We start from the raw sequence: 22,835 nt of genomic DNA on the forward strand, positions 1-22,835 counted from the left end.
TGCTTGTAATCCCAGCTGTTCAGGAGGCTGAGATCTGGAGGGTTGTGGTTGGAAGTCAGCCCAGGCAGAAAAATTCCCTGGACTCCATCTCCAAAATTACCAGCAAAAAAGCAGGACTGGAGGCATAGATCAAACAGTAGAGTGCCAGCAGAACTAGCAAGCTGTTCAAGCATGAAGTCTTGAATTTAAATCTTGGTACAGGCTAAAAAAATCCCTCAAAACACAACACTTTCCCACCTACCCCCAAATGAAAACAAAACAAACCAGAAAACCCCAAATAGTGTTTGTTCCTGGCGCAGCTCTTCAGATCCCTCCTGCCCCATGCCCTGCCCACCTGTCTGGAGATGCAGCCAGGGCCTGGCATATGGTTGGGGTGGACAGAAGCCCATTTGGCTGCAGAGCTCCCCAGGCTTTTCTCACCACTGGGCTGGGGGGATGGGGGCCGTTAGCTGTGTTCCCTGTGACTGTGCGTGTTCAGGCTTTTCTCACCACAAGTTAGCTGTGTTCCAAGGGCCCTCCGACATTGGCATACCTTGTGGTCAGCAACATCCCCAGAGAGAGACATAGAGAGGCCAGGCCCAGAGACTGACGGGTCAAGCGAGGGCTCTTGAAGATTGTCCCATAGCCACCCATGGACTAGAGCCGGGAGCTGTGAAGGAGCCTGGACTGAAATGGAAGTGCTGTCCAGGCAGTGGATGGAGAAGCCAGAAATCAAAGAAAGTGGGCCCTAACTTTCTGATTTGATACTTTGCACCCTCACTGCTGGGATGAGGGTCAAGGGTCAGGAAGTCTACTTTGCCACGCTGTCTAGTGCTTCAAGGTCAACGCAGACAAAACGTTTTTGAGATTTTCATTTCAACAACAAGAAAGTTGGTGTGGTGGCTCATACCTGTCATCTCAGCCACGTGGGGATGATGAGCAGGATTGTGATCTAGGCTGGTCAGGGTAAAAAAAAGAGACAGACCTGACCTGGAAAATAACTAAAGCAAAAAGCCCTAGAGTCATATAGTTCAATGGTAGAGTACCTGTCTAGCAAGTGGAGATCCTGAGTTCAAGACCCAGGACCACCAAAAACTTAAAACATATCAACTCTGAACACCTAGAAGCAGTGGTTACTAATTCCTCCAATGCAGGGAACATCTCTGGATGCCTAACACTACAGATGACCGGTCTGCATCAGTGAAGGTTCTACAGTGTTACTAGTGCGTCTAAACTTAGGAGGCTGTTGATTCCAGGTGCACCTGTGCCGTCAGGTCCTTCTTAAGTTGTTTGTCATTTCCTGTTAGAGTTACACCTGCCCTTTTCCTCTCACATTGGCAAGTGTTCCTCTTTCTACCTCTTTTCTTTCAATCTCTTTGTGATCTCATATTTTACTTAACCTCATAACTCTTCTAAATGACACCCATTTGAGTACTTTTTGATCCTGCCTGGCAAACTTAGTGTTTTTCTTGCATACTTACACAGTTAGGTTTGTAACATATTCAAATTTACTTTTATTTAGTCTGTATTTTACTCACCTCTTGGGTGTTCTTTTTTTCTCCTCCCTGGCTTTCTTTTAGTTTTAAAAATTATTATTACTACTGTGCTTTCTTATAAGTTCCATGTTCTTTGCTGTCCTTAAAGGTTGTACTACAGAGAACAGAATATAGTTTTTACTCATTACTGTGGAAAACACATTTTTATGTCTCCCATTTCACCAATGTGTTGGGTGTTGAGCATATTTTAACTTTGTCTGTGCCTTATTGTTGTAATGTATTTCACATATAGAAGCCTGACATACCTCGTCATTTTCCAGGCACATTTGATGGGATCCCAGGCCTCCTCCGCACACAGTTCACTGGGCTGATGTGTTCCACCATCCTTGCACTGAGTGGGTGGCTTCTGCTTGGGCTGGCGTGCACTGGCTCCTCATGTACTGTCAAATAGAGTTTGCTTGTATTTTGTTGCAGATTAAAAAAAAATCTGTGCTCTTCAGAGATATTGGTCTGTAGTTTTCTTTTCTGTGTTTAATATCAGAGTAATGCTGGCCTGGTAAAAGGAGTTTGAAGTAGTCCCTCTTCTCTAATTTTTTGGGAGAGCTTGAGTAGGATTTGTATTAATTTTCTCTAAATCTTTGATGGATTAGCAGTGTCATATCAGATTCTTGCCTTTTCTGGAAGGCTGATTCAGTCACCTAACTTGTTACTGGTTTGTTCAGATGTTCTGTTTATCCAGAATTTATTTTTAGTACATTTCAAGCACCTAGAAGTTTCTTCTAGTGGTCTCTGGTGATCCTCTGTATGTATGTGATGCCTTTTTCCCATTTACTTTATGTTAGACTTTGTTTTTTTTTTTTTTAGTTTAGCAAAAGACTTGTCAAACTAGTTTATCTTTGAAAACACTAACTCACTTTCATTGATTTTTTTTCTATCATTTTTCTAGTCTATTTTATTTATTTTCTTTATTGTTTCCTTCCTTCTCTTGTAGGATGTAGTTATTTATTTATTTATTGTCCTGTGGGCTATAATGTAAGCTTGCTTGTTTGGCATTATTATTTTTTATTTTTATTTTTGGTCGGTTGCGGGGCGTGAACTCTGGGCCTGGGCGCTGTCCCTGCGCTCTTCAGCTCAAGGCGAGCACTCTACCGCTTGATCCACAGCACCACTTCCAGTTTTCTAGTGGTTTTATTGGAGATAAGAGTCTCACGGACTTTCCTGCCTGGGCTGGCTTTGAACCGAGATCCTCAGATCTCAGCCTCCTGAGTAGCTAGGATTACAGGCGTGAGCCACCAGCGCCCGGCTTGGCATTATCATTTTTTGATGCAGGCATTTATAGCTGTGACCATCTCTCGTAGGACTGCCTTTGCTACATCTCATCACTTGCTGTGTGTGTGTGTGTGTGTGTGTGTGTTTGGTCTCAAGCTCTTTTCAAATTTTCCTTTTGATTTCTCCCTTGGCATATTAATTGAAAGGAGCACCAACTGTTTAATTTCTACATATTTGTGAATTTTCTGAAAATTTTCTATAATCCATTTCTACACTCATACCTTTAGCACCAAGGGATGTATTCCGTACGAGTCCAATTTTGGTGAATGTGTTAACATTTCTCTAGGCTAACATGTAATATGTCCTGGACAATGTTCCATGCTTGATCTTGATGGCTGACAACTTCAGTATCATAGTTCTTTTTTATTTTATTTTTGAGACAAGATTTTGACACATAGCCCAGGTTGGCTTCAAACTTAGAATTCTCTTTTCTCTTCCTCCTGAGTGTTGGGATTACAGGCATGTGCCACCATGCCTGGCTTTACTTAGATATTTATATTTCTTCAAGTTTCAAAAGTATTTTTGCTATTTCTTTACTACTAACCAATTACTTGAGACAGGGTCTGTCTCTATGGCCTAGGCTGGACTTGAGATCTACTTGCTTTTGATTCTGGAGTAGGCTAGAATTACAGGACATACGACCTGGATTATTTCTTTAAATAAACATTCTGACCCCTGGGGTCTTTCTCCTCTTTCTTGAATTCCTGGGACTTAAACAGTTGTTCTCTTAGTACTGGACTACATATCCTATACAGTTTCTTTATTTCTTTCCTCTTCTCCTCCTCCTCCTCCTCCTCCTCCTCCTCCTCCTCCTCCTCCTCCTCCTCCTCCACCTCCTCTTCCTCCTCTTCCTCCTCCTCCTCCTCTTCCTCCTCCTCTTCCTCCTCCTCCTCCTCCTCCTTTTCCTCCTCCTCCTTTTCCTCCTCCTCCTCTTCTTCCTCTTCCTCCTCTTCCTCCACCTCCTCCTCCTCCTTCATCATCATGATTTTGTTGGCACTGAGGTTTGAACTCAAATCCTCTCATTTTTCTTGGCCAGCGCTCTACTGCTTGAATTATGTCCTCGGTCCTTTTTGCTTTAGCTCCTTTTTGGACAGGGCAAGATCGTATCCTGCGGCTGGCTTGGGCCCTCAGTCTCCCGGATGATGGTTGTTGTGTAGCTGGAATGACCATTATTCCCAGTGTCTGTGTTGAGATGAGGGTCTCACTAACTTTATTCTCCAGTATTATGGTTTGAACTCAGGGTCTTGTGCATGCTAGGCTGGTGCTCTACTACAGAACCGTGCCTCCAGCCATATCTCACTAACTTTTGCTCAGGGTTGGCCTTGAACCATGATCCCTTCCAGCCCTGCTTCCAAAGCAGATGAGATTATACCTGTACTTGATACTTGGCTTCAGCATTTTGCTCTTCAATCTGGTGTTTGTTGTGGGCCTTTGATAAACAGACTATTAAATTTAGGAAGTTGTTCCATATTCCAATTTAGTTCTTAAAGCTCTAATTTTGCATGTTAATGAATTATATGCATTATCCCCTTGATAGTGATACATCATTGCTTTCTTGGAATGAAAAACACTTGACCATAGTGCATGATTCTAATGTGTATTTGATGTATCATAATGCTTACTTTCCATCTATTTTAATAAATGAACATTGTTCATTCTCTTTTGGGAATAAATTAGAAAAATGGTATTAAGGATATGTTAACTTTACAAATTGAATGGAGAGAATTTCTAACTTTTTCTATGACTTGGACTACTTTTTTTTTTTTTTTTGCCCATCCTGGGGGTTGAACTCAGGGTCTTGGCACTGTCCCTGAGCTTCTTTTGCTCAAGGCTAGCACTCTACCACTTGAGACACTGTCCCACTTCCAGTCTTTTTTGTTTATCTGGTACTGAGGAATTGGACCCAGAGCTTCATGCATGCTAGGCAAGCACTCTACCACTGAACCTCATTCCCAGCCCCTGACCTAGACTACTTTGACTAAAAGAAATTATCCTTATTTGAATGTAAGCTAGAATTAATTTGTAAAACCTTCTGTGCCCAGAACACTTTTATAGGGTCCGCAATTTTTTTTTAGCACTTTAAATATTAAAATTAATTTGGACTTTGGCTATGGTAATCCCCAAACTCTGGTAATTTGGAACAATTCACTTTTGGAAACAACAAGAAAACCCAGATAAGAGAAACCCATTGAAAGTTTTGAGGATAAAAACTATAGTACTTTGCTTCAGATCTGCAGCAGTGGCTCATACCTGTAATCCCAGCTGTCATCGTTTATAGCCAACCAGGGAAAAAAAGTGAGACCCTATGTCAACTAATAAGAAGGGTCCAGTGGATCACATCTGTGGTCTCAGCTATGTGAAAGGCCCTAGGCAGGAGGATTATGATCTGATGAGGGCTGTAGGAAAAATACAAGACTGTACCTGAAAAAGATAGTTGATGCAAAAAGGGTTGGAGGTGTTGCTCAATGGTAGAGCACCTGCTTAGCAAGTATGAGGCTCTGAGTTTAAAACCAGGTACATTAAAAAGTAAAGAAATAGTGACCGAAACTTGGCCATTGCTGCCAATGCTTCTCCCACAGGGCACGTCTGTAACTCTGTGCTACGTGCTAAGAGGCCAGATGACGCTGGGTTTGAAAGTAGTCTTTGTCTTTTTGTTGGTTGTGGGGCTTGAACTCAGGGCCTGGGCTCTGTCCTGAGCTCTTTCATGCAAGGCAAGTGCTCCACCATTTTGGGCCACAGCTCCACTTCCGGCTTTCTGGTGGAGTCTCCTGGGGACATTTCAATCGAATCCTCAGATGTCACCCTCCTGAGTAGCCAGGATTACAGGTCTGAGCCACCAGCGCCTGGCTGGTCTTGTCTTTTTTTTTTTTTTTGGGTCCGGTCGTGGGGCCTGAACTCTGGGCCTGGGCGCTGTCCCTCAGCTCAAGGCTAGCGCTCTACCACTTGAGCCACAGAGCCACTTCCGGCTTTTTTCTTTTTGCTTATGTGGTGCTGAGGAATCGAACCCAGGGCCTTGAGCATGCAAGGCAAGCGCTCTACCACTGAGCCACCTTCCCAGCCCTGGTCTTGTCTTTTATAGTCTGTTTTTGATATGTTCTTCTTTCTTGAGGTATTATTTTAATAATAAGTTTTGCCATAATCTACTTAGAAGTACAGTTTATTTTTTTTTTACTTTCCCAGTGTGCAGCTGGGGGGTGTATCAGGTGTGCAGCTGGGGGGTGTCTCAGGTGTGCAGCTGGGGGGTGTCTCAGGCACGTGCAGCTGGGGGTTTCTCAGGTGTGCAGCTGGGGGGTGTCTCAGGTGCGTGGCGTGCAGCTGGGGGGTGTCTCAGGCGTGTGCAGCTAGGTTTGTCTCAGGCACGTGCAGCTGGGGGGGTGTCTCAGGTGTGCAGCTGGGGGGTGTCTCAGGTGCATGTGCAGCTAGGGTTGTCTCAGGTGCATGCAGCTGGGGGGTGTCTCAGGTGTGCAGCTGGGGGGTGTCTCAGGTGTGCAGCTGGGGGGTGTCTCAGGTGTGCAGCTGGGGGGTGTCACAGGTGTGCAGCTGGGGGTGTCTCAGGCACGTGCAGCTGGGGGGTGTCTCAGGTGTACAGCTGGGGGGTGTCTCAGGCATGTGCAGCTGGGGGGTGTCTCAGGTGTTCAGCTGGGGGGTGTCTCAGGTGCATGTGCAGCTGGGGGGTGTCTCAGGTGTGCAGCTAGGGGGTGTCTCAGGTGTGCAGCTGGGGGGTGTCTCAGGTGTGCAGCTGGGGGGTGTCTCAGGTGTGCAGCTGGGGGGTGTCTCAGGCATGTGCAGCTGGGTGGTGTCTCAGGTGTGCAGCTGGGGGTTGTCTCAGGTGTGCAGCTCGGGGGTGTCTCAGGCATGTGCAGCTGGGGGGTGTCTCAGGTGTGCAGCTGGGGGGTGTCTCAGGTGCGTGTGCAGCTGGGGGGTGTCTCAGGTGCATGTGCAGCTGGGGGGTGTCTCAGGTGTGCAGCTGGGGGGTGTCTCAGGTGCATGTGCAGCTGGGGGGTGTCTCAGGCATGTGCAGCTGGGGGGTGTCTCAGGTGTGCAGTTGGGGGGTGTCTCAGGTGCGTGTGCAGCTGGGGGGTGTCTCAGGTGCGTATGCGGCTGGGGGGTGTCTCAGGTGCGTGCAGCTGGAGGGTGTCTCAGGCATGTGCAGCTGTGGGGTGTCTCAGGCACGTGCTTGATTCCTCTGAACATTTTGGGTGAGTTCTAGAGTCCACTCTCACCCCCTGTTGTTCTGCTCCGTGGACATTGCCTGCGCTTCACGCGTCTCGAGGCTGTCCATATACCACAGATGAAGCCTTTCTTTATCCTACATTTCCTTTAGCGTCTCTTCTGCCTTGTTCTGTGTCCTCCACTAATGTGTTTCTCTTCCTGTGCTGTATCTGGACGCTTTCTTTCAGTCTGTCTTTAGCTCTGTCAAACTTGCACTTACTTCCATTGACTTTGGTTGTTGTTAATCGTTTTACTGTTATTTGGTATTTTTTACTTGGTTCTTGCTGGGATTCTCTGGTGATATATATTGAATTGTGTCTCCCTGAGTCCCCCCAACTTGGTGGGGTGTGACCTTCTTTGAGACTGGAGTCTTTACAGCGGCAACTGAATTAGCATGAGGTCACTGTGATGCTTTTAACCCGCACGACCGGGTCCTTTCCCATTTAAAGGGGAAAATGTGGGCACAGAGGCAGATGGGGGGAAAGACCACAGACAGAGACAGGCTGGCAGGTGAGAAGGCCGCCGCAGTGGGGCAGAGCCGGAGAGAGTGCCGAGGCGGCCGGCGGGGCAGCGGGGAGGCGAGAGAGCTCTGCGGGCCTGGCCTTGCCCGGGAGCCCAGCTGCCATCCTGGATTGCAGGCTTGTGGCCTCTGGAGCGTGGACATACACTCCTGCAGCTCGGGGCCCTGCCCTGTGCTACTTTGCTGCAGATCTTTAGAAAACAAACCCACCTAATGAGCTGAGCACGAGGCCAAGTGTTGGTCTGCTGCGTTACTATGGAATGGAATCCGGGAGTCAGCAGTGGGAGGAAGCAGAGTGACACAGGACACAGCAAGATCCAGGGTGCAGATGAGCGCGGCTCGTTGCTCATGGTGAGCACATCTTCCTAGGGGCTGCAGGACAGCGGCTATCTGCGCACCGTGGAGGAAGAGACACAGGGAGTAGTTTACCAGCCATCCGTGGACTATTTATTTCCCCACCCAGGCCGGAGTCTGGTGTGAGTCCTCGAGCTTGCCATAGCTTTGTGGCAGAGGGAAGGCTGGACCAGGAACACGTGGGGCCCAGCGTGGGCCTGGGGTGTGGTGTCACAGCTGCGTGGAGCCAAGTGGCTCCCCTCTAGGCCTGGGGCCCTCAGGACAGCTGGAGCCACGCAGAGCATGAGCGCTCCAAGCTCCAGTCCTCATTGGGAGGTATTTGGGTTTGATGACGTCGTGTAGGTGGAGGCCCGGTGTTAGGATTAGTGCCCTTCTAGAAAGAGGGAGACCCAGGTTCCCCTTTCCTCTGGGCCGTGTGGGACACAGACAAAAGGTGGCCATCTGCAAACCACAGCGAAGGTCCCTGGAACAGGGAGACGTGTGTGTCTGTGCTAAGTCCCAGTCAGTGGCTGTTGCCAGGGCGGTTGGGCTGAAGAGGCGACAGAGGCCCTCGGTGTGCTTTGCTTTCCACAGACACAGGATACAGCGCTACTTTTTTCTTTTTTAAAAATTGTTTTCAGATCTCTGCCCAGATCTTCAGTCTTGTCTCTTATGTCCAGAGACAAACAATTCATATTTATTTTGAGATCTGAGTAAGATATTTCCAGTATCTGGCTGCCTGTGGGCTTGTTACTACATTGTCTTATTTTTCCTTGAATGTTTACTGTGTGTCAGCCTTGTGTTTATTACATGTAGGAAGTCTCTTGTAGCTGTGATCTGAGTTTGCTCCACCCGCCACCAGGGGGCACTAGAACCCCATGGTTGCTGTCAGTTGTCAGTTGTCATTCCAAAGTAGGAAAACAAGGATGAACTACCCCATCGCCAAAACGTTGGAATGCTTATGGTCTCCTTCACACCAGGTTCACAGTCCCCACCCAAAGCAAAAGGGTCCAGGATTGACCTTTGCTCGGCCCCAGACACTACCCTTTGCTTACAGCTGCTTTTCAAGAGGAACAGAGTGAGTAAAAGGCTTTAGAACAGTATGTGTTTTTTTTTTTTTTGTAAAGGTGAAAGAAAAATAGCTCTGAACTAGAATTTCCTATGTAAAGAAAAATGTCTTTCAAGCTGAAGTAAAGATATGTTCAAACAAATCTTGACACAAGAAGAAGCACATTAAAAAATAGTAAATGGGGCTGGGGATATTGGTGGGAGGGGGAGTGGAAATGGAGAGAATGAGAAGGGGTGTGGTCCAAGTACTTTGTATGCAGGCATGAAAATGAACAATGACACTACTTGAAATTGGTTTAAGAAGTGAGAGGGAGTTGATAAGAGGGATGAGGTTGATGGGTATATTGTATGCATTAATGGAAATGTCACAATAAGCCTCCCTTGTATAGATAATGCATGCGTATAGGAATCTTAATAAAAATTAGAACAAGTAGTAAATGACATTTTTCAGGCAAAAAGGGGAAAGCAGGCAAAGAAACATAGGAAGGAATGAGGAGCAGCTAGAACAATAAATCCCTAGGCAGATTGAAGTGAGTATGCGTAGCACAGGACAATCATAACATCTTGTTGCATGAAGTATAGATATAATGAAAGTGCATGACAAAATTGCTCTTTGTGAAGGACAGAGTTAAAATTTGCATTGTTCTGAGATTATCATTAACGTTAGACTTTGATAGGCCCGGGAAGCATGGTATCTTTAGGGTAACTACTAAAAGACTTCATACTTTACAAACAGAGTTTGTAAATGGAATAATAAGAAATTAAAAATGATAACAAAAGGAAAATCAGTTATTCTAGGCTTAGTGGTCTGTACCCGTGACACCCACACTGAGGAGTCAGAGGAGGATTGCAGTCTGAGGCTGCCATGGCAAAAGGGTGAGATCTGATCTGAAAACCTACAAGCAAAAAGACTGGCCCCGTGGCTCAGGTGGTGCAGTGCTCCCTGGGCTTTCCTCCCCAGCACAGCATCAAGAACTAAAAGATAGAAGGTGCTAGTGCCTGTTGCCAGAAGAAATCAAAAGGACAATGTCTGGCAGCCTCATTTCCACCCACAAACTGGACACACATGGCTGTAGATCAAATGATATGAGTGTTCAAGATTATTTAGTCAATTAACTAATATTTGTAAAGCATCCTCTAAAGTTATTACCAAATATTTTTTGGTGCTTCAAAACAGATTAATCTTTTTTATTATATTACAGACAACATGTATATGCAAATTTCTTTGCTCAAAGAAATCCTAGAATACCTGTAATCCCACCTATGTGGATGGTGGCAGTGTGTTCCAGGTAAAACCTGAGCGAAGGCACGCAGCACTCTGGAAAACACAGCAGGGCAGGAGGCTGGGTGTGGTTAAGTTCTTTTTTTTTTTTTTTTAATTTTAATTTTTATTGTGAAAATTCTGTACAGAGGGGTTACAATTACATGGGCAAGATAACGAGTACATTTCTTATCAAGCATTGTAGGCTCCTCCTTTGTTTCCCCTTCCCATCCCTTCCCATCCTACCCCCATCCCTCCCCCAATCCTCCTCCCCCCCCATCAAAGTTGTAAAGTTCGTTTTTCCACATAACGACTTGTACATCTCATTGTTGCAATGGATTGGTTAAGTTATTGAGCAGCGGCCGTGAAGTCCTGAGTGCAAACCCCTGGTACGGGCAAGGGGCAGGCAAGGGTCCATGTAAACCAGCTCGTAAGAGATCAAGCGGGAGAGTGAAACATTTCTAACAATGCACATGGGTACATTATCCGTTATTTCTGATGGTACATATACCAAAGACTGTATTAAAGCTGGGTGCCAGTGGCTCACACCTGTAATCCTAGTTACTCAGGAGGCTGAGATCTGAGGATTATGGTTCAAAGCCAGGCTGGGCAGGAAAGTCTATGAGACTCTTATCTCCAATGAACCACCAGAAAACTGGAAGTGGTGCTGTGGCTCAAGTGGTAGAGTACTCTTCTTGAGCTGAAGAGCTGAGGGACAGCGCCCAGACCCAGAGTTCAAGATCCACGACTGACCAAAAAAAAAAAAAAAGAAGAAAAGAAAAGAAAGAAAGAGAAAAAGATTGTATTAAATGTGAAGAGCTTGAGGCTTCTACTTGTAACCAACATAGAAAAACAGAAATGGATCTGCACTAGTGCTTGGTTAGCTGAAGGTAGATCAGTACAACTCAGAGAAGCAGCTGAGGAAGGATGGTGCCCAGGGGGCCAGAGGCACACAAGGCAGCGCTAGCGTGGCCCCAGCTTGCTGCTCTGAGGTGGCCCCCGTGGACTCGCTGAGCCGAAGAGCTGCTGAGAGACAGAGCAGGACAGGTGAGGACACCGAGCCTGAGGACAGAGTTGTACTGAGTGAGAACTCCGGAGAGCCACCTAGTGTTCCCCTGGTGTGTTCAGCCCAGTGCTGCTCGGTGTGTTGGGGAGGAGCTGCCGGGGGTGGTGGTGGGGAGGGTTGGGAGGGAGATAAAGCCAAAGCTGAACCTGCTCAGTGCTTGCCCAGGGCTGGGAATGGTGTTGCTTCTCACCAGCGACATGAGCAAACACTGCGATTGAGGAGAAGTGGGGAGGAGTTCCAGAAGGGTTCATTTCTGTAGTGGGAGGGACTTGTCACAGACGGAGCCGCGCTATCATGGAGTACGCTGTTCTTTCTTGTGGTGCCAGGTTTGCTGCCAAGGCAGGCACTCTACCCCTTGGGCCACGGCACTAGACCACGCTCCAGATCTTACAAGAAGACTCACATGGTCACAGTAGTTTTGAGAACCTTAATAGAATCTTAGAAGAAATATTGTTTCAGGTTATTTATAGAAAGGCAAAACAATGTCTAATATTCTCCTAGGCAGAATTCACAAAGGTTGCCATCTCAGTAAAAACCCTGATCAGAGGAAAAATAGGTAGAAAAAAAATGCAAGCCATACTGAGGAGAAGAATCAAGCAGTTGATACCAACCCAGAACTGACTAAATGCTAGAATTAGACAAGGATGTGGACATCACAATGAAAACTGTATTCCGAATATGCTAAAAGGTAAATAGAGGCCTAGAGGATACCAATGATTTAGGTTGCACCACTTCTGGAAACAGTAATAGGGAGATGAAATGTACCCTGGGTGCTGTTAGCAGAGACTTAGGCACCGAAGAAGAAAGCACAGCAGTCCACGCTGTCCAAAATGAAACACAGAGCGCAAAGACAGCGCAGCAGTGAGGAAAGGAGGTGCTCTGAAAGGTGGTGGGAGCTAGTAGCATTCGCCTCTCACCCAGATAACAATGGCATTGGCATTTGATGGGACGATTGGGAACCTGTGGTCTGTGGAGGGCTCAGATGACAATCCCAGTTAACTTTGATCTATCTCAGGTCTTAGCTGGTGGTGCGTGTGCACCCCAGCCCACCACCCACGGTGGGTATTGTTCACCTGTTACAGAAGCAGCTTGTGACTGGCAGTACCAGTGACTAAGAAGTGTGCTGCCCTCCAGATACCCAGGATCTGTGCCCCGTTTGCAGGTTGTTCTTGGGATCATAGTGGTGGCAGTCACTGCTGCATCTACCCCAGGGCTGAAGTCCCTCTCCTTCCAGCAAGCGAACTCCTGGGGATGACAGGGTCGGTGTCCTTTCTTACTCCCTGCATCTTTCTATTTCTGAGAAATAGACATGAAAGCCCAAGGGATTCAAAAGAAACTGCATAGCTGAAAAAAAAATTACGAAATAACCATGCACACGCAAGGAAAGGCCTTGTTCTGAAAAGACCTGAAAAACCCGAAGTTTCACCTCAGGCTGATCTTTGACTCAGGAATGGCCCATGCCATTAAACAAAGCTGGGCGCTTGTGGCTCCTGGCGATGATCCTAGCTACTCAGGAGGCTGAGATTTGAGGAGTGAGCTTCAAAGTTAGCCAGGGCAGGAAGGTCCCTGGTGGACTCTTGTCTCTGAGTAATCACCCGAAAGCCCGGTGTGGATCTGTGGTGGTAGAGTGCTACCTTTGAGCAAAAAAGCTCAGGGACGGCACCCAGGCCTGGGTTCAAGCCCCAGGACCAGTATAAAATAAAATAAAATCAAACAGGAATAATATTTAAAAAAGCAACAACTCCCATACAAAAAACAGGTCCATAAGCAAGTAAACAAAAACAATAATAAACCTGCCATCTCTAGGAAGGAGAGCCTGATTTTTAAAGTTACCACAATATTTGGCTGAAATGTCCAATTCAGCAAAGAACTAGGAAGTATATAAAGACACAGGAAACATGATCAAATAAAGGGGAAACACTAACAGGAAGTCCTCGAAAAAGAGCTGGTGGCAGATCTACTAGATAAGGGCTTTCAAACAGTTTTAAAAATTCTGGAAGAACTAAAGGAAGATGCAGAAAAAAAAAAAAAAAGATAAATGAGCCAGGCGCCGGTGGCTCACGCTTGTAATCCTAGCTACTCAGGAGGCTTAGATCTGAGGGTCACTGTTCAAAGCCAGCCTGGGCAGGAAAGTCTGTGAAACTCTTATCTCCAATAAACCACCAGAAAACCGAAAGTGGTGCTGTAGCTCAAGTGGTAGAGCGCTTGCCTTGAGCTGAAGAGCTGAGGGACAGCGCCCAGGTCCAGAGTTCAAGCCCCACGACCGACCAAAAAAAAAAAAAAAAAAGATAAATGAACAAGTGGACTGTCAGTATAGAGACAGAAAACCTCAAAAGAAACCAAAAGAAGTTCTGGAGTTGAAAACTACATGAATTCAGTATAGGGATGAAGAGACATCTCTGAGCAGGCAGAATAAATAATGAATCTAAAGATAAGACAGTAGAAATGACTGAGACTGAGGGACAAAAAAATAATTATAGGAAAATGAGTGTCTCTAAGGGACATCCACCATTTAGCTAACTGATGTATAAATTGTGGGAGTCTCAGAAAGAGAAGACAGAGATAGAGGCAGAGAGAATATTTTAAGAAATAATGGCTGAAAATGCCCCACATTTGTGAAAGTTGTAACTATAAACTTCCAAGAAGCTCTGTGAATTCCGAGTGAGCAGCTGAATGACACACAGTCCTCACTGACACACAGCGGAGCAGAAGCCGAAGCCACACGGAGCACAGAGTTGTAACTATAAACTTCCAAGAAGCTCTGTGAATTCCGAGTGAGCAGCTGAATGACGTCCTCACTGACACACAGCGGAGCAGAAGCCGAAGCCACACGAAGCACAGTGCAGAGGGAGTCTCGAGATGGTCAGAAGTGACTTTTATCCTCCTCAGAAACCGTGGATCAGATCGTAGTGGCCAAAGTGCTAAAAAGAAAAACAAACAAAATAAAACAAGGAAGAAATCAAGACATTCTCAGATAAACACCGGAGGCAGTCTGTTCCGGTTAGATCTCGCCGGCAAAACATAACCCAGAGGAGGCCGGTGGGGGGGAGGGATAGGGGAGGGTGAAAGGGTGGGGGTCGAAAGATCCTAATAAAAGTAAATACACGGACAATTATATTCTAACATGATTTAATTGAGTAATACATTAAAATATTAGTCTAAAGACTAAGATTGTTATCAACTGGGTAAATGACTACACATAATGTTTTCTGTATGATTTAAGAGGCAAATGTACTTAAAAGAATAATTAGGGTAATTATTGGTTTATATCTTAATTCTCTCTCTTTTTTCATCAGTCCTGGGGCTTGAACTCAGGGCCTTGGCACTGACCCTGAACATCTTTTGCTCAAGGATAGTTTTGAGCTACTACTTGAACCACAGCACTACTTTTGGCTTTATCTGTGTATGTGGTCCTGAGGAATCGAATCCAGGGCTTCATGCATGCTAGGCAAGCACCCTACCACTAAACCACATTCTCAGCTCTTAATTCTCTTTTATTCAGAGTCGGGTATGTAAGCGAAGCTCGCCTGTGGCTGACTGTACAGTCCAGGCTTGCCTTGAATTTGTGGTCGCCTTGCTTCACTCACCCTGGTGCTGGGATTACAGGCATGTGCTATTATACGTAGTATGTTTTCTTTTAATTCTTTTTTTTTTTTTTTTTGTTGGTCGTGGGGCTGGAACTCTGAGCCTGCGCGCTGCGCTGTCCCTCAGCTCTTCAGCTCAAGCCAAGCGCTCTACCGCTTGAGCCACAGCACCACTTCCAGTTTTCTAGTGGTTTATTGGAGATAAGAGTCTCACAGACTTTCCTGCCTGGGCTGGCTTTGAACCGTGATCCTCAGATCTCAGCCTCCTGAGTAGCTAGGATTACAGGCGTGAGCCACCGGCGCCCGGCTTCTTTTAATTCTTTTTTTTTTTATTTTTATTTTTGGGCCCGGTTGTGGGGCCTGAACTCTGGGCCTTGGTGCTGTCCCTCAGCTCTTCAGCTCAAGGCTAGCACTCTACCACTTGAGCCACAGTGCCACTTCCAGCTTTTTTCTTTTTGCTTATGTGGTGCTGAGGAATCAAACCCAGGGCCTCAGGCATGCAAGGCAAGCACTCTACCACTGAGCCACCTTCCCAGCCCTTCTTTTAATTCTTAAAGGAAATTTTAGTCGTGGCTGCATACTGTATAATGTATAATTTAGCAACATCAACAGCTGAAAGGGAGAGGGGCAGAATTGTAAGGAAACAGATTATACGTTACTGAAGGGAAGCTGGTATGAACTCCAACTGAACACTGTAACTGCAGGCAGTTAAACATAACCCTCATGGTAACTACAAGAAAAATAGCCAAAAAATTACAAGGAAATTTAAATGTGTTATCATAAAAAAACAAAACAAACCCAACAAAAATAGGTACAGAAGAAAACAGGGATGTGGGAAGTGGGGGGCAAAAAAAGCTATAAAGCATATAGAAAATAACAGAGTAAGTCCATTTAAAAAAAATCAATGATTACTTTAAATGTAAATGGACTAAACTTCCAAACAAAAGACAGAATGGCTCAGCGATCCAAATATATACACTGTCAACAGGAGATGCTTCATGTCCAAAGGCACCAACAGATGGCCCGAAGAAGGCAGTACTATTATACTAAGACCATAAAAATAGCTTGCAAGTCAAAAAGTTCTTAAGACACAAAGGACATTATGTGTTAAAAAGTTCAATAACAAGAAGATTGAACATTTACATACTCAGTAACATCATAAGAGTAAAAAAATTGACAGAATGGAGAAATGGACAGCTTTATAGTAATAGTACAGGATTCCATACCTGCTAGTAATGGATAGAACAACCAGACAGAAGATAGGTAAATGAACAGGTTTGAACAGCACAATAACCAACGAGAGCTAATGTACATCTTCTGAAGATTTTGCCCAACAAGAGTGACAACAACACAATCTTCTGGGGTGCATGGGACATGTTTCAGGATGCACCATGTGTCCTGCCACAGCAAGGGTAGGGGATTTAAAAATACAGATACCATCACGTGTCTTCTCTGACCACAACAGGGATGACGTTAGAAATCAATACAATGATGAAAACTGGAAAGCTCATAAAGAAATGAAATAACATATTCTGAAACAAACAGTGGATCAAAGAAGAGATCATAAGAGAAATTAGAAAATAGAGATGAATGAAAATGAAAAGAAAACATTCCAAAATTTATGGGATCCAGGAAAAGCAAAGCAAACTACAATGAAGGTGTACACCTGTTCCATCACCAGAACTGTCTGTGGATGTTGACATTTTAGCAGCTTGATTAAAATGTGTCCCTCATCCCTGGGTAAGTCCCTTTTCCTTTCCCACTTGTAACGGAATTGCATTAAGACCAGTTCCTTTATTTCTCTGAGATTTAAATCAGGTAATCTATACTTTTTTTGCTTTCATAATCAAATATAATTTCGAAAACTCAAGAGAGAAGGAATTTAGTTGAATTTTCCCGTATTTTTGTTCTTTATTTATGTTTAAAGTTTCTTCCTGATTTTTCACCGTTCTGCCTTTATCCTTTCAGTTCTGTTTCAAGAACTTCCTTTGGTAAATCTTTTAGGATAAATCTTATCCCATCACATTTTCTTAGTTTTCCTTCATGTAAGAATGTTTTATTTTTTTCTTTACCCCTGAAGGATGATTTTGCTTGATATAAATTCAAGCAAAGTTCCATCAATTCAAGGTTGATAGTTCTTTACTTTCAAGACTTGAAAAATGTGGTCTAACTTCTTTGTGGCCTCCAAGGTTCTGATGAAAAATCCACTGTCATTTTAGTATTTTTCCCCTGTAGGTTACATGTCATTTCTCACTGCTTTAAGATTTCTTCTGTGTCTTTGTGGTTTTCTGAAGTTTGACTGTGATGTATCTTGGTGTGGATTTTTGTTTTTGCATTTTTTTCTTGAGTTTTTAGGCTAATGTCTGACCAAGTTTGAGAAAGCTACTCCATATTTCTTTGAGAAATATCCCACATTCTTGTAGTCTAGGTGGTCTTTTTTCTCCTCCAGTTTATTTTTATTTTTTGTTTTATTTATAGTTCGATTTAAAACAGTCAGATTCAAGTTGGTTAATTTAGTTATGTACCAATCTGACACAGTGGAGGAAAACAAACTTTAAAGGGACTGTGTCCATTATTTGAATCAGAAAATTTTTTTTCTTATAATTAAGTTCAGTAAAATGAGTTTTTTTTAATGTTAAAAAATATCTCATGCCAAGTGCTACTGGCTTATGCCTGTAACCCTAGTTACTCAGGAGGTTGAGATCCGAGGATCACGGTTCAAAGCCAGCCTGGAAAGGAAAGTCCATGAGACTCCTGTTGCCACTAAAACTACCAAAAAAGCCAGAAGTAGAGTTCTGGTTCAAGTGGTAGAGCACCATCCTTGAGCACAAAAGCTTGGGGACAGCATCCAGACACTGAATTTAAGCCCCAGGAACAGCACAAAAAATAAAATATGATAAAATAAATAAACTAAAGGACTCAACAAATATCCCATGTTCTTTTGCTTTTCCTTCTGGAACTCATTATAAAAGTGTTAGGTCTTTGGTTATTACCTGACGAGTCTCTAAAATTCAGGGTTTTGTTTTTCTTTTCATTCTGTTTTCTGTATGTTCCAATTCATTGATTTCTATTGTTCTATCTGTTAGTTCACTAACAATATTCTTTCTCCACTCCATTTTTCTGTTGATCCCTTTCACTGAGTTCTTAAATTTTTGCTAATATCCCTTTTAATCCTAATTTTTTTTGTTTAGTTCTACTTTATATGTTTTTACTTTTATTTTTTGCTGGGACTTTTTGTGTCTTTTCATTTGTTTGTATGTACTTGTAATTGCTCATTATAATGAGCTACTTTAATTTCTTGTTGGAAAATTCTAGCATCTGTGACATCTCCCTGTTAGCCTCTACAATTGTAGATGTTTAAATATTTACTAGAATCGCAGATGAAACCATTTGTCTGGGACTTTTCTCTTTTTCTTTTTCCTTTTTGTCGGTCGTGGGGCTTGAGCTTTGGGCCTGGGCCCAGTCCCGCAGCTCTTCAGCTCAAGGTGAGCGCTCTACCTCTGGAGGCACAGCGCCACTTCTGGTTTTCTAGTGGTTTATTGGAGATAAGTCTCATGGACTTTCCTGCCTGGGCTGGCTTTGAACCACGATCCTCAGCTCTCAGCCTCCTGAGTAGCTAGGATGACAGCGTGAGCCACCGGTGCCCGGCTCATTTTACTTTTCTTACTCTAGAGTATTACCAGCTTTCAGGTCACTGTTGTGGGTGGAAATGAAAGGTAAATATTTGAAAATTACTTGATGTTAGTACTTCTCATTTCATTTCAACATCTTGAGGTTTTTCTCTTCGACTCCATTTTTGTGTTTTGTATCTCTCTTCTCCCCCAAACCATCCTGGTTCACAGAAATGTTCACTTGTTTGCATATGTAGAGAGATACACATCTATAACCCTCTATACGTGTACACACATGTGGTATGAACACAGGTGGTTTGAACGCAGAGCCTTGAACTCACTCAGCTTGTGCTCTACCAATTGGGGTATACCTCCAATCTAGCGTTTTACTGGTTATTTTGGAGACTGAGTCTCATGGATGTTTTTCCCCCTGAGTTCACTTTAAACCATGATTGTCAGACCTTTGCCTCCTGAGAAGCTAAGATTACAGGTATATGCTCTGGCTTGCGTATTTAGTTTTTGCTCTGTCTCACAACACACAGAACATGATATGAGAATTGCAGCCCTACATTTATTGCCAATAGCAGATTTTTAAAAAAAGAAGTCCAGGAGTTTCCTTAGTTCTTATTTTTACATAAATAATATGTCCAAAGGTACCTGGATTATTTTTTCTTCTATGTGGCTATGTCATCGAAGTAGTTCTGTCCACTTGTCTCTGCTTGTGTGCAATTTGAGGGGTTCTCCTTTAAATCTTGCTGATTTTGTTTTACAAATGTGTAATATTTTAACACATGTGGCTCCAAATTTAAGGTTGTGTGTGTGTGTGTGTGTGTGTGTGTGTGTGTGTGTGTGTGCTGGTAGTAGGGCTTGAACTCAGGCCCTGGGTACTGTCTCTGAGCTCTTTTGCTCAAGATTAGAGCTCTACCACTTGAGCCATAGCTCCACTCCACCTTTTTTTGGTGTGTGAATAATTGGAGATAAGAGTTTCATGGACTTTTCCTGCCTGGGCTGGCTTTGAACTGTGATTCTCAGAACTCAGCCTCCTGAAATAGGATTATAGGTGTGTGCTACCAGCTCTTGGCTTAAGATTAAAAACAAATATATCCAGAGAATTCTTATTCCTTTCCTTTTCCTTACTCTGGCTAAAAATATTTTAGGTTTTTACTCTTACAATAACCAGGTTAATTGGCTTTTGCTTTATTCTATTTTTTCCTTACAGGTATTTATAATTTTTCTGTCTCTCTGTGGAATTTTCCTATGTATACTTACCTTTGCAGCCAACAGTTTGGCAACCAGTGTTTTCTTCGGAAATAATCCGTTGCATGCAAATCTTTCACACTGTTGCACTGTTGCACAGAACAGCTTATTGTGATTTTCTTTCTTTCTTTCTTTCTTTCTTTCTTTCTTTTTTTTTGGGTCCGGTTGTGGGCATGAACTCTGGGCCTGGGCGCTGTCCCTCAGCTCTTCAGCTCAAGGCTAGCACTCTACCACTTGAGCCATAGCACCACTTCCGGCTTTTTTCCTTTTTACTTATGTGGTGCTGGGGAATCAAACCCAGTGCCTCAGGCATGCAAGGCAAGTGCTCTACCACTGAGCCACCTTCCCAGCCCGCTTATTGTGATTTTCAAAATGTCTCTTTTCCTTCTTATCATGGCTTGTTTCAGGCACGAGTGCTTTATCCCTTTTTTTCTTGATAACTAAAGACTGTCTCTATTAGATTTTCTAAAGGACCAGAATTTCAAGTTATTAATTAATTCTATGGCTTTTCTATTTTCTACCTCATTAATTTTTTTCCTTTTTTCTAAATTGAGGTACAATTCGCATAACATACAATTAACCTTTTCAAAGTAAAATTCGGTGGCATTTAGTGGATTCACAATATTGTGAAACTACCATTCTGTTTAGTTTAAAAGTTTCCATCACTCTATAGAAAGATCTTGCGCCCATTTTTCCCTTGTGGCATTGGGGATTGAACCCAGGGCCTTGTGGCATTGGGGATTGAACCAGGGCCTTGTGGCATTGGGGATTGAACCAGGGCCTCAGTTGTGTTAGACAAGCATTCTACAACTTGAGCCATGCACCCAGCCCTTGTATCTATAGTTTGCTTTTGAGATAGTTTCGCTCTTTTTGGGCTAGCCTCAAGTTCACAATCTTCCTGCCTCCCCTTTTCACTCAGCTGGGATTATAGGGCATGTACCACCACGTTTGGCATAAATAACTGTTGTATGTTTTTATTTTTATTGTACTGTGATTTGAACTCAGGGCCCAGGCTTTGTTAGGCAGGCACTCTGCCATTTGAACCAAGCCTGTAGCCACTGGTGCTTTGGTTCTTTTTGCAACAGGGTCTCATATTTATGCTTGGGCTGCCCTGGATATGATCCTCCTATTTACACTGGGCACTGTAGCTAGACTGACTCCATAGCCAGCTCTTGTTGATGGAGGGGTCTCTTGAGCTTTAGTCTGCTCACATTGGCCTTGAACCACCATCTGCCCAGCCTCCGCTTACCAAGTAGCTGGGATGACACATGTGAGCCATTTTGCCTGGATATAAATTATATTCACCAAGTGTTATTTGTATAATTTCTACCTTATGAAGTGTGTTAGAACTTAAGACGTATATGTGGGGGCATGGGGATTGGAGAATATTCTATGTATACCAGAGAGGAAGGCAACAGTTTTGTTGGTTTTGGGCGCTAGGGATGGAACCTGCGGCCTTGAGTGTGCTAAGCACGTGCTCTGACACTGAGCGGTGGCCCCGGGTGAGGTGGATTTACCTAGAACCACACGGTCTCTCTTGCTAACACCAGTGCATGTGATCTGCCCACGCGTGCATGATTTAGTTTATCTGACTAGGGTGGAGTGGAAGGGTCCTGCCGGCGGAGTGAGGTGTGGGTCCTCCTGGCTTCCTGCAGGGCTGCGGTGCCCCTTGCCGCCTCCATCAGTGCTCATCACGGTGCGGTGGCTCCATTGGCCCAAGAACTGGTGTGGTTTTCACATTTGAAGCTCTGGAGGCTGGATTCCACCTTGTCTGATAGTAGCGCCAAATCCCTGCTCGTTTACCGTTTCCATTTCCCCAGCTTTTCTGCCTCTTAAATCACTGGCTTCGAGCTGTGGCTTGCTCTGTCAGCTGATTTGAAAGTCCTTCTTTCTTAATGCATGAGCTTAAGCCCATTCCTACCGCCGCGCCGCCAGTGCTGCTGCTCTGTCATTGTGTCTCATTTACCCTGGCCATCGCATTACCTGTGTGCTGTCTCAGTCTCCCTGTGGTCTGCTTTCCTTCTTTTCTTTAGCATAGCTTCCTCTATTATTGTTTTTTATCACTTAAGGAACAGCTTCATCGAAATCCCTTTCACATCCTACACAGTGCCCTGTGTGTACGACACAGCCCAGTGGTTCAGGGCATTATCAGCGTTTTAAGCTTGGGGTGAAGCATACATTATATAAAACCAATCATTTCAGCCAGCTTTAAAAGTGCAGTTCAGTGGCATTATGGGCATTCCTGATCTTGGGCCATCTATCACCACCATTCCAAGGACTCACCACCCCCAGCAGAACTGCCTGGAATGGCTGGCTGCTCCTCCCTCTCCCCTCAGCCCACGCTCCCCTCAGCTCTGCTCATTTTCTGCCCAGGAACTCACTAGTCTACCTGCCTCATGCAAATGGAGCCACAGTGTCTGTCCTTTTGTGTCTGGCTCATTTCCCTAAGCACAGTGTTTGCAGGTTTACGCACATGATTGCACTTTCTTGCATTTCATTTGTAATTGAGAGAAGTTTGTGTTTTCGTCTAAGTGACTATCTTTATTCCAGTACCTTTAACAATGTTTAATTAGCTTGAAGAATATAGACCCTGAGTTTGTGTAGGTAAAAGGGGGTTGGGTCTTGGAATTTCAGGTGGTGCCAATGAATCCTGTTGCTGCGTCAGCCTGAAGCCTACCTTTTATTTATGACTATCAATGAGCTTATTATTTATGCCTCTTCCTCCTTCTCTTACCCTTCTAGGTTGCCTTATTTCTATTTTGTCCCAACCCCAGCAGCTGTTTATTCATTATTCTCTCTCTCTGCTCTGTCTCTACACTTAACCATGTTTAGCTCTCTCCACCGGCCTTCTAGCAGATTCCTCGTGAAGGGCTTGTGAATATATTTCCTGGGTTTTTGCACATTTGAAACTGCTTTCCATAGCCTGGGCGGTTGAAGGACAGCTTGGGATGGCGGTCCTTGCAATTTCCAATTAAGTTCATTGAGGTACTCAAAAGTGTCAAGTTAAGTACGCCATTTTTTGAATCCAAGTGCGATCTGCTAAGTGAGAATCATTTGCACTTTTCCGCCCCCGTCTCATCTCTTAGCTCTTAAACTCCCGACAAATCTTATTCTTTGGA

At 44.3% G+C, this 22,835-nt stretch overlaps 1 long non-coding RNA gene across 1 annotated transcript in view; it reads left to right on the forward strand.

Annotated features, from left to right (window-relative positions):
* LOC138810557 (uncharacterized) overlaps positions 1–22,835 on the forward strand; it is a 147,484-nt gene that overhangs the window by 31,101 nt on the left and 93,548 nt on the right. The gene's annotated exons all lie outside the window — the stretch shown is intronic.

The sequence above is a fragment of the Dipodomys merriami genome, unplaced genomic scaffold, assembly GCF_024711535.1.
Source record: "Dipodomys merriami isolate MVZ:Mamm:240054 unplaced genomic scaffold, mDipMer1.0.p SCAF_50, whole genome shotgun sequence".
NCBI lineage: Eukaryota > Metazoa > Chordata > Mammalia > Rodentia > Heteromyidae > Dipodomys > Dipodomys merriami.